Raw genomic sequence first — 7964 nt, 5'->3', positions numbered from 1 at the left:
AAAACCATATATTCACCAAAATATAGATACATCATTCATTTCAATGATGACCATAAGCCAGTGGCCCGCAATATCACTCTTATGATCAACAACCTTGCCGTCCCGATGACTCAGCAAAATTGCCACACCTGCTGAATGTGAAGTACCATGGGAGTGTAACGCGGAGTATTTGGACCCAATTGCAGAGAAGAGGTAGAGGCAGTTGGTAAATACTAAGTCGCTTTACTGGCCTTCAGCACAGCACACAACAAAAGACTACTGCCCCATAGGGCAGGCAAAAATGCAAACTAGAATGAATATGCGAAACTAAACTACGCAAAAACTCTGAGAAGGCAGATGGGGGATCAGGATCCAAGCGCTTCCTCCGACCTACGTGAAGCCTTTCCAAGACTCGACCGGGAATGTTTGCAAAACACCCAGTCAAATAGTCCCCAGCACAGGTGCACAACATCACAGGCCAATCAAGGAGACTGGGCGCAGGTGAACCAAAGCACCAATCAGGAGATGGGAGAGCGCAGACCATGACGGGTGCACCTAATCACAGGCCAACCAGTACGCAGGTGCCACTTATACTGGCTGATTGCAGTGATCGCGTCAGGGAGAGAAATATGTCACCACAGCCCCATTGGGGTTTCCAAAAATTGACATCAGTATCAGTGGTGTGTTTCTTTGTAGGAAAAAACAATTAACCCTTGGTTGCTCCTTGCAAAAAAGAAATATTGCCTTGCGCTTTGTGCAATTCCTTAAACCTCTAACATTTAATGATAATAAAGAAAAACACAGTATAGCTTGAATGTGTTTACTAACTCAATGCAGGATTAAAATGACAATAATGTAAACTACTAATAAAACACTTTAGTCCCTAGCTAACGGGTCTGACCCTTTAGCTGAACGGTTAGTGATGTCGCCTTGTGGTGCAGTACACCTCGTATCGATTCCCGCACCGGGCAAGAAAATAACCGGTTACAATAACCTTCCAGAATCTTGGTAGAATCTGTCATGGGTGTGTAATCTGGGTCATCGGGGCTCGCCCGTCCCCCATCCCCTGACTGGTGTTTCGGTTCACCTGCGCTCGTTTGCCTGAGTGATCCTGATTGCCCAGCTTCACTCATATGTTCCCCTTTCTCCAATTTGCTGTGCTGTTCCTGTGCACCTGCGCCCAATCTCCCTCCCCTTTCTCCGATTGGCTTGTCGGTTCTGGCCGTGTCCTGGGCACCTGCGCCCAATCTCCCTTATTGGCTCCCATATGTATATATTTCGCTTGGTTGGCCGGGCTCCTCGTCGGATCGTCTCTCAGAGACACTCAGACTCTTGGTCGCCGGATGCGCCACGTCCTGTTGTGAGCCTTCCCTGCTGTCTGTAAATTCGATGGTTGATAAAAGCTTTGTTCTAGGGCGTCCGGGTGGCGTAGTGGTCTATTCCGTTGCCAACCAACACGGGGATCGGCAGTTCGAATCCCCGCATTACCTCCGGCTTGGTCTGGCGTCCCTACAGACACAACTGGCCGTGTCTGCGAGTGGGAAGCCTGATATGGATATGTGTCCTGGTCGCTACACTAGCCCCTCCTCTGGTCGGTTGGGGCGCCTGTTGAGGGGGAACTGGGGGAAATGGCATGATCCTCCCACGCGTGACGTCCCTCTGATGAAACTACTCACTGTCAGGTGAAAAGAAGCGGCTGGCGACTCCACATGTATCGGAGGAGGCATGTGTGGTAGTCTGCAGCCCTCCCCGAATCAGCAGAGGGCGTGGAGCATCGACCGAAACAGCTCGGAAGAGTGGGGTAATTGGCAGGATACAATTGGGGAAAATTTTTTTTGTTCTAGCCCAGTAGTCTGAGTCGTGCATTTGGGTCCTCCATTCCCGCCCGGCGTGACCCGACCATATTGTAACGTGCACGGATAAGAAGACACGCTGGCCGCTGGCTCGTGGTTGCGTTGTCCCCCGAATTCGCTACAATATTATGAACCCAGCTGACTCTGCCACGCTAGAAGTCGTTCTCCAATCTCGAGACAGGCGCCTCACTCGGCATGAGGAACGGCTGAGCTCCATCTCTGGCACGACCTCCGGGAGATGGACGCCCGTCACGCGGAGTTTGAGACCCGGCTCACTAACCAGGTGAGTGCACCCGAGCGACTGCTTCTCGGACGGCAGACTTGCTCAGCCTGCCATTTACCTGGGGAGGATTTCGGTGTGTCGAGGGACACCAAAGACTGGATGTCCCTAAATTTCCTCCATCTAAACCCCGACAAAACAAGTTCTTTTAATTTGTCCTGAGAACGTTGCCACTGCAGTTTGATCAACTGCAGTGGCAAACAGGCTTGTACTGCTATGAATTATTGGTCCACTTCATTTAAACATCAAACCTACCGCTAAAATCTTGGTATTGTAGAGCCGAAGGAACGGAGAAGACCGTAGGTTCACACTTTAGCCGTGTAGGCAACTTTCTTTAATCCACGGTAAATCAGAGAGACAACCAAACCACAGCTCGACTGAGCGGAGGTGGCAAGAATAACCAGAAAACTGGCTGGACAACCATAACTTAACCCTGCGTTAACCTGCCAGGGCAACCATGACTTAACCCTTAATTCCTGGGTTGAATTCTGTCCCCAATACGTGTCCACCACATGAGCCCCCCCAGAATTCGCCCTAGTAATCGAAGTCAGGCAGGTGCGGGGGGACGACTGGCCGTCCGCGGCGGCTCCGGATAACAGGGGCTGGAGTGTCTCTGGGAGGCATTGACGCGGGCCTGTGGAGGTCGGCCTGAGGAGCAGAAGAGGCAGCGCGGGCCTCCACGGGGGGAGGAGGCGGAGCCGGGGGACGACCGCGACGAGGTTGGGCTAACTCCAACGGCTGCGTCAAGTCCAGGTGTGCGGGTTTAACTCGGTCCACTGAAACATGCTCGGCCGTGCCCCCAAAATCCACCACCAGGTGCTTAGTTCCCCGTTCCAGGATGCGGAAGGGGCCGTCATAAGGGGGTTGCAGAGGGGGGCGGTGTGCGTCGTGACGGATGAACACGTAGTCCGCTGACTGCAGACCTGGGGGCACCTGGGACACCGGAGCGCCGTGTTGGGCGGTAGGGACGGGTGTGAAAGCTCTGACCCCGTCCAGCAAGGAGGCTCGTTGGTCCACAGCTGACCAGGGACGCGTTGCATTGGGCATGAAATCGCCTGGGACTCGCAGCGGCGTGCCGTACACCAGCTCCGCAGAGGAGGCTTGTAGGTCTTCCTTCGGGGCGGTCCGCAGGCCCAGCATGACCCATGGGAGCTTGTCGACCCAGTTGCAGTCCTTGAGAGTAGCCCGAAGCGCAGCCTTCATGGACCGGTGGAAGCGCTCACATAGGCCGTTCGCCTGAGGGTGGTAGGCGGTAGTGCGATGAAGCTTGACGCCCAGAGCCTCACCCACAGCATTCCATAGCTCTGAGGTAAACTGTGGCCCGCGGTCAGATGAAAGGTCGGAAGGCGTACCGAAACGTGAGACCCACGACCCAATAAAAGCCCGGGCCACATCAGCAGACGTCGTGGATGCCAGGGGAACAGCTTCAGGCCAGCGCGTAGTCCTGTCCACCACAGTGAAGAGGTAGGTGAACCCATGGGAGGGGGGTAGGGGACCAACCAGGTCGACGTGGACATGGTCAAATCGTCTCTCCGGCACTGCGAAGCGTTCCAGGGGCGCCTTAATGTGGCGGTGTATCTTAGCCCGCTGACAGGCAACACACGAGTCGGCCCACGCTTTCACGTCTCTCTTAAGTCCCTCCCACACAAACTTAGCAGAGGTCAGGCCGGGTGAGGTCAGGGAACTCCGCGAGGAGGCGGTTGAACTTGTCTGCCTCTGAGAGAGAGTTGGCTAGACCTGCATAGGCCGCTTCCCTCCGCGTACATGCGAAGGAGGAGAAGGTTAAGGCGTCGACCAGACGGCTGTTCTGAATGTCCACTAGCAAACCGTAAGCGCACAAAAAATCAGCTCCGAGGAGGGGAAGCGTTACATTGGCCATGACGAACTCCCACGTGAAACGTTGTCCACCAAAACACAGTTCTACAGACCGCACGCCGTAGGTGTGGATAGGGCTGCCGTCAGCCGTCGCCAACTGGGGGCCCCGCTCCCCGCCCATGATGTCGACGTCAGTAGCAGGGAGCACGCTTCTCTGTGCGCCCGTGTCACAAAGAAATCGCCGACCGGAGATGGTGTCGAGGATGAAGAGTAGCCTGCTCGTATCGCCAACACTCATGGCCACTACTGAGTGTTGGCCCTCTCGTTTCCCGTCGGCCTGTAGTTGCAGGGGGAACGGCACCGTTTAGCTTTCGCACCAAATCGAGCGTGGTACATACAGAGTCCAGAGGGCTTGTAGCGGTCTGATGCTGTGGCGCCACCGTCGGGCCACGCCCGCGATGTCGGCGGGGGGCCAGTGAAGGTAGGAGCCAGCACCCCGGCATGGGAGGAACGTTGTGTAGCGACGAAGAATCGGTCAGCCTCCTTTGCCAGCTCACGGGGATCAGTGATGGTGGAGTTAGCGAGCGCAGTCTGGACGTGGGGCGGCATGTTGCGCAGAAACAGCTCCATAAACAGGAAACATGGCTTTTCTTGACCCAGTAGGTTTAATATCCTGCTCATTAGCTCCGATGGTTTGCCATCTCCCAAGCCCTGAATTGCGAAGAGGCGACGTGCTCTCTCCGTTGTTGACAGTTCAAAAGTTCAAGGAGGAGATGTTTAAATGCGGCGTATTTACCATCGGCCGGTGGGTTGGTTATGAAACCGCTTATCCTGGAAGCCGTAGCGCCCCCCAGCGCTGCCACTACGTAGTAGTACCTGGTCTCGTCTGCTGTTATGTCTCTGAGCGCGAACTGTGCCTCAGCCTGCGCGAACCATGTAGCCGCGGAAGACTCCCAAAACTCCGGCAGTTTAATTGCAACGGCGTTCGTAGCCATAATGTGTGTGGTTTCAGAAAACTTATCCGAAAACCGACGTCGGGGTCACCAGTGTAGAGCCGAAGGAACGGAGAAGACCGTAGGTTCACACTTTAGCCGTGTAGGCAACTTTCTTTAATCCACGGTAAATCAGAGAGACAACCAAACCACAGCTCGACTGAGCGGAGGTGGCAAGAATAACCAGAAAACTGGCTGGACAACCATAACTTAACCCTGCGTTAACCTGCCAGGGCAACCATGACTTAACCCTTAGTTCCTGGGTTGAATTCTGTCCCCAATACGTGTCCACCACAGTATCATCTTTGACCAGAAAATGTCTTTTGATCACCATGTTACTAAGCTTGTCCAATCCTGTTTTCTTCAGCTACGAAATATTGCAAAAATCAGATGTAGTGCTTTCCTAGTATCTACTAACTTGAGATACAGCGCCCTGGGTCCTTTTGACTTAGACCTACTTAATAATACCAAACTGACAAGGAAATTGCTAGTATAACAAAAACAGTGTATTTATTTATGATAAAATATTTCACTCGGTGCTCCTTTAAAGGTGTCGAAATAAAATGGTCATGTAACGAATTGGGGCCACATGAAGTGCCGCAGCCGGGACGCGAACCCGTGTCTCGCTAACCGCTCGACTAAAGGATCCGACCCTTCGAGATTCGCGTCCCCGCAAATCACCACAGCCAGGACGCGAACCTGGGGCTCCTGTACATCAGGCGACAACATTAACCGCTTGACTAAAGGGTCCAACCCGTTAGCTAAGGGCTACCGAGCCTATTCATCCATGATCGTTACAGTCGGTTCTTTTAGAGTGCAAGGTAAGTTACCCCAATCAAAACAAAAATATACACAATAGCCCTTAGGCCTTTTAACCAGGTAATGGAAAATGAAATGACAGCCAAGTAGCAACTAATACTTATTGACTTTTACTTTTGTGGGCCCACACACAAATTCAAATAACAAGAGCCGGCAATGAACACATAAAATAACCCCCCGTTGCAGGCCTGTTTTGCTGGATGTGACGTGTGACAACTCAGTCCCACCGGTGGAAGATCTTCACTCAATGAGCAATAACGTTTGGGTTACTCACAGATGGCGAACAGTTCAGTCTCTCGACCAAGGCGATAAAGAAAACAGTCCTAAGTCCTATAGTGATGAAGCAAGGAAACGAATAGTCTCCCACAAAGCCAGAGGTGCAACTGTGCTTTTCCGGTCACACGGTGCGCTATCTGGTGTCCATCTGCGCCTCAGTGTCCCATCAAAGCCCTGGAGCCGACGTTCCGTCTTGTACGGACAGAGTGAGACTTCGGTAGCAAGTTATCCAGTTAGCTTGGGTAGTGGTGCTAGCCAGGAGGCTACCTAGCTTCGACGCTGGTACAAGTATTTCTGCAGTTAAAAGTGGCAACCAAACAGGCTTTCTCTGTGAACACATACATTACACACTCACTCAGACTAAATACTATGAACCATTGACTGTTTTAGACTGTTTGTCTAACGCCGTATCAATTCAGCTCCCAGCCGCTACTAGCTCCGCAACGTCTCTCTGTCACTCGCTCACTCTTAGGTAGTTCTCTCTTCCTGTATTAGTCCCGCCCTTTAGCCAATCATATTTACAGAAACGTGAGTTCTCTCTACATGACTCAATCAGAAGCGGGTAAAACACTGCAAACCAAGCACGCCACTTTGACACACCTCATGTTGACGTTCATTCTTTACATTTTGCACATGCTTCACGTCACATCTCAAACAAACTATATGCAGGTTCTTTTTAAAGAGACATTACACAGACTGATATGGTATTTACTGTAGGGTTTCATCAGTTAGACATTTTAACTCTTGGGATAAACCCAGGGGTTACACAAATATTTTGTCTTTTAATGATATCGAAAAATTCATTCACCCTTTCATTTTCTCCCGTCTAGATTACTCTCTGTACTCTGACCTCAGCCAAGCTACTTTAAATCGTCTACAGTTGGTTCAGAAGGCAGCTGCTAGACGACTAAATAGAACTAGCCGTAGGTCCCATATTACCCCTATTCTTGCATCCCTCCATTGGCTTCCTGTAAAATTCAGAATAATCTATCAGATCTTATTGATTACATTGAAAGCAATGTATGATCTTGCCCCTAGTTATAGTTCTGATCTTCTCATTCCACTTCCCAACGAATCCGATCCTCAAACCTTGGTCTTTTATCCATTCCTCACTCCAACTGCAAAACAAAAGGTGACCACGCCTTTGCACTTTTAGCCCCAAGCCTCTAGAATAATCTCCCCCAAGCCAACAGATTCACTGAATCTTTGGGCTGTTTTAGGCCGCTTCTAAAAACCCATCTTTTCAGGCAAGCCTTTTTATAGATTCCCACTCCTGACTTCGGTTTTGTTTCATTTTTAGCTTAGCATTTATGCATATATCTAGTAGTGGATTTCTTGTTTGTTAGTGGGACTTTTTTTGCCCCCCCAACACACACACATGGTGCCCCCCCCCCCAGGTCCGACGTCCTTGGGTGCAGGGTATGTTTAAGGGCAATGTGACAGTGGTGAGGTGTGCGGTAGGAGTGATGGATGGGTTCAAGGTGGAGATGGGATTACAGAAAGGATCGGCTCCGAGACCTTTCTTGTTTGCAATGGTGATGGACAGCGTCTCCGTGGACTATGATGTTTGCAGATGACATTGGGATCTGTAGTGAGAGTAGGGAGCAGGTTGAGGAGAGCCTGGAGAGAAGAGGAATGCAAGTCAGTAGGAGTAAGATGGAATACATATTTGTGAATGAGAGGGAGGACGGTGAAATGGTGAGGATGCAAGGAGTAGAGGTGGTGAAGGTGGATGAGTTTAAATACTTGGGTCAAACTGTTCAAAGTAACGGGGAGTGCGGAAGAGAGGTGAAGCAAGTGCAGGCAGGGTGGAGTGGGTGGAGAAGAGTGTCAGAAGTGCTTTGCGACAGAAGGGTACCAGCAAGAGTTAAAGGAAATATGGTAGTGAGACCAGCTATATTGTATGGTTTGGAGATGGTGGCACAGACAAAAAGACAGGAGGCAGAGCTT

The sequence above is a fragment of the Lampris incognitus genome, chromosome 10 (genome assembly GCF_029633865.1).
Source record: "Lampris incognitus isolate fLamInc1 chromosome 10, fLamInc1.hap2, whole genome shotgun sequence".
Classification (NCBI taxonomy): domain Eukaryota; kingdom Metazoa; phylum Chordata; class Actinopteri; order Lampriformes; family Lampridae; genus Lampris; species Lampris incognitus.
This window is presented reverse-complemented; position numbering follows the sequence as displayed.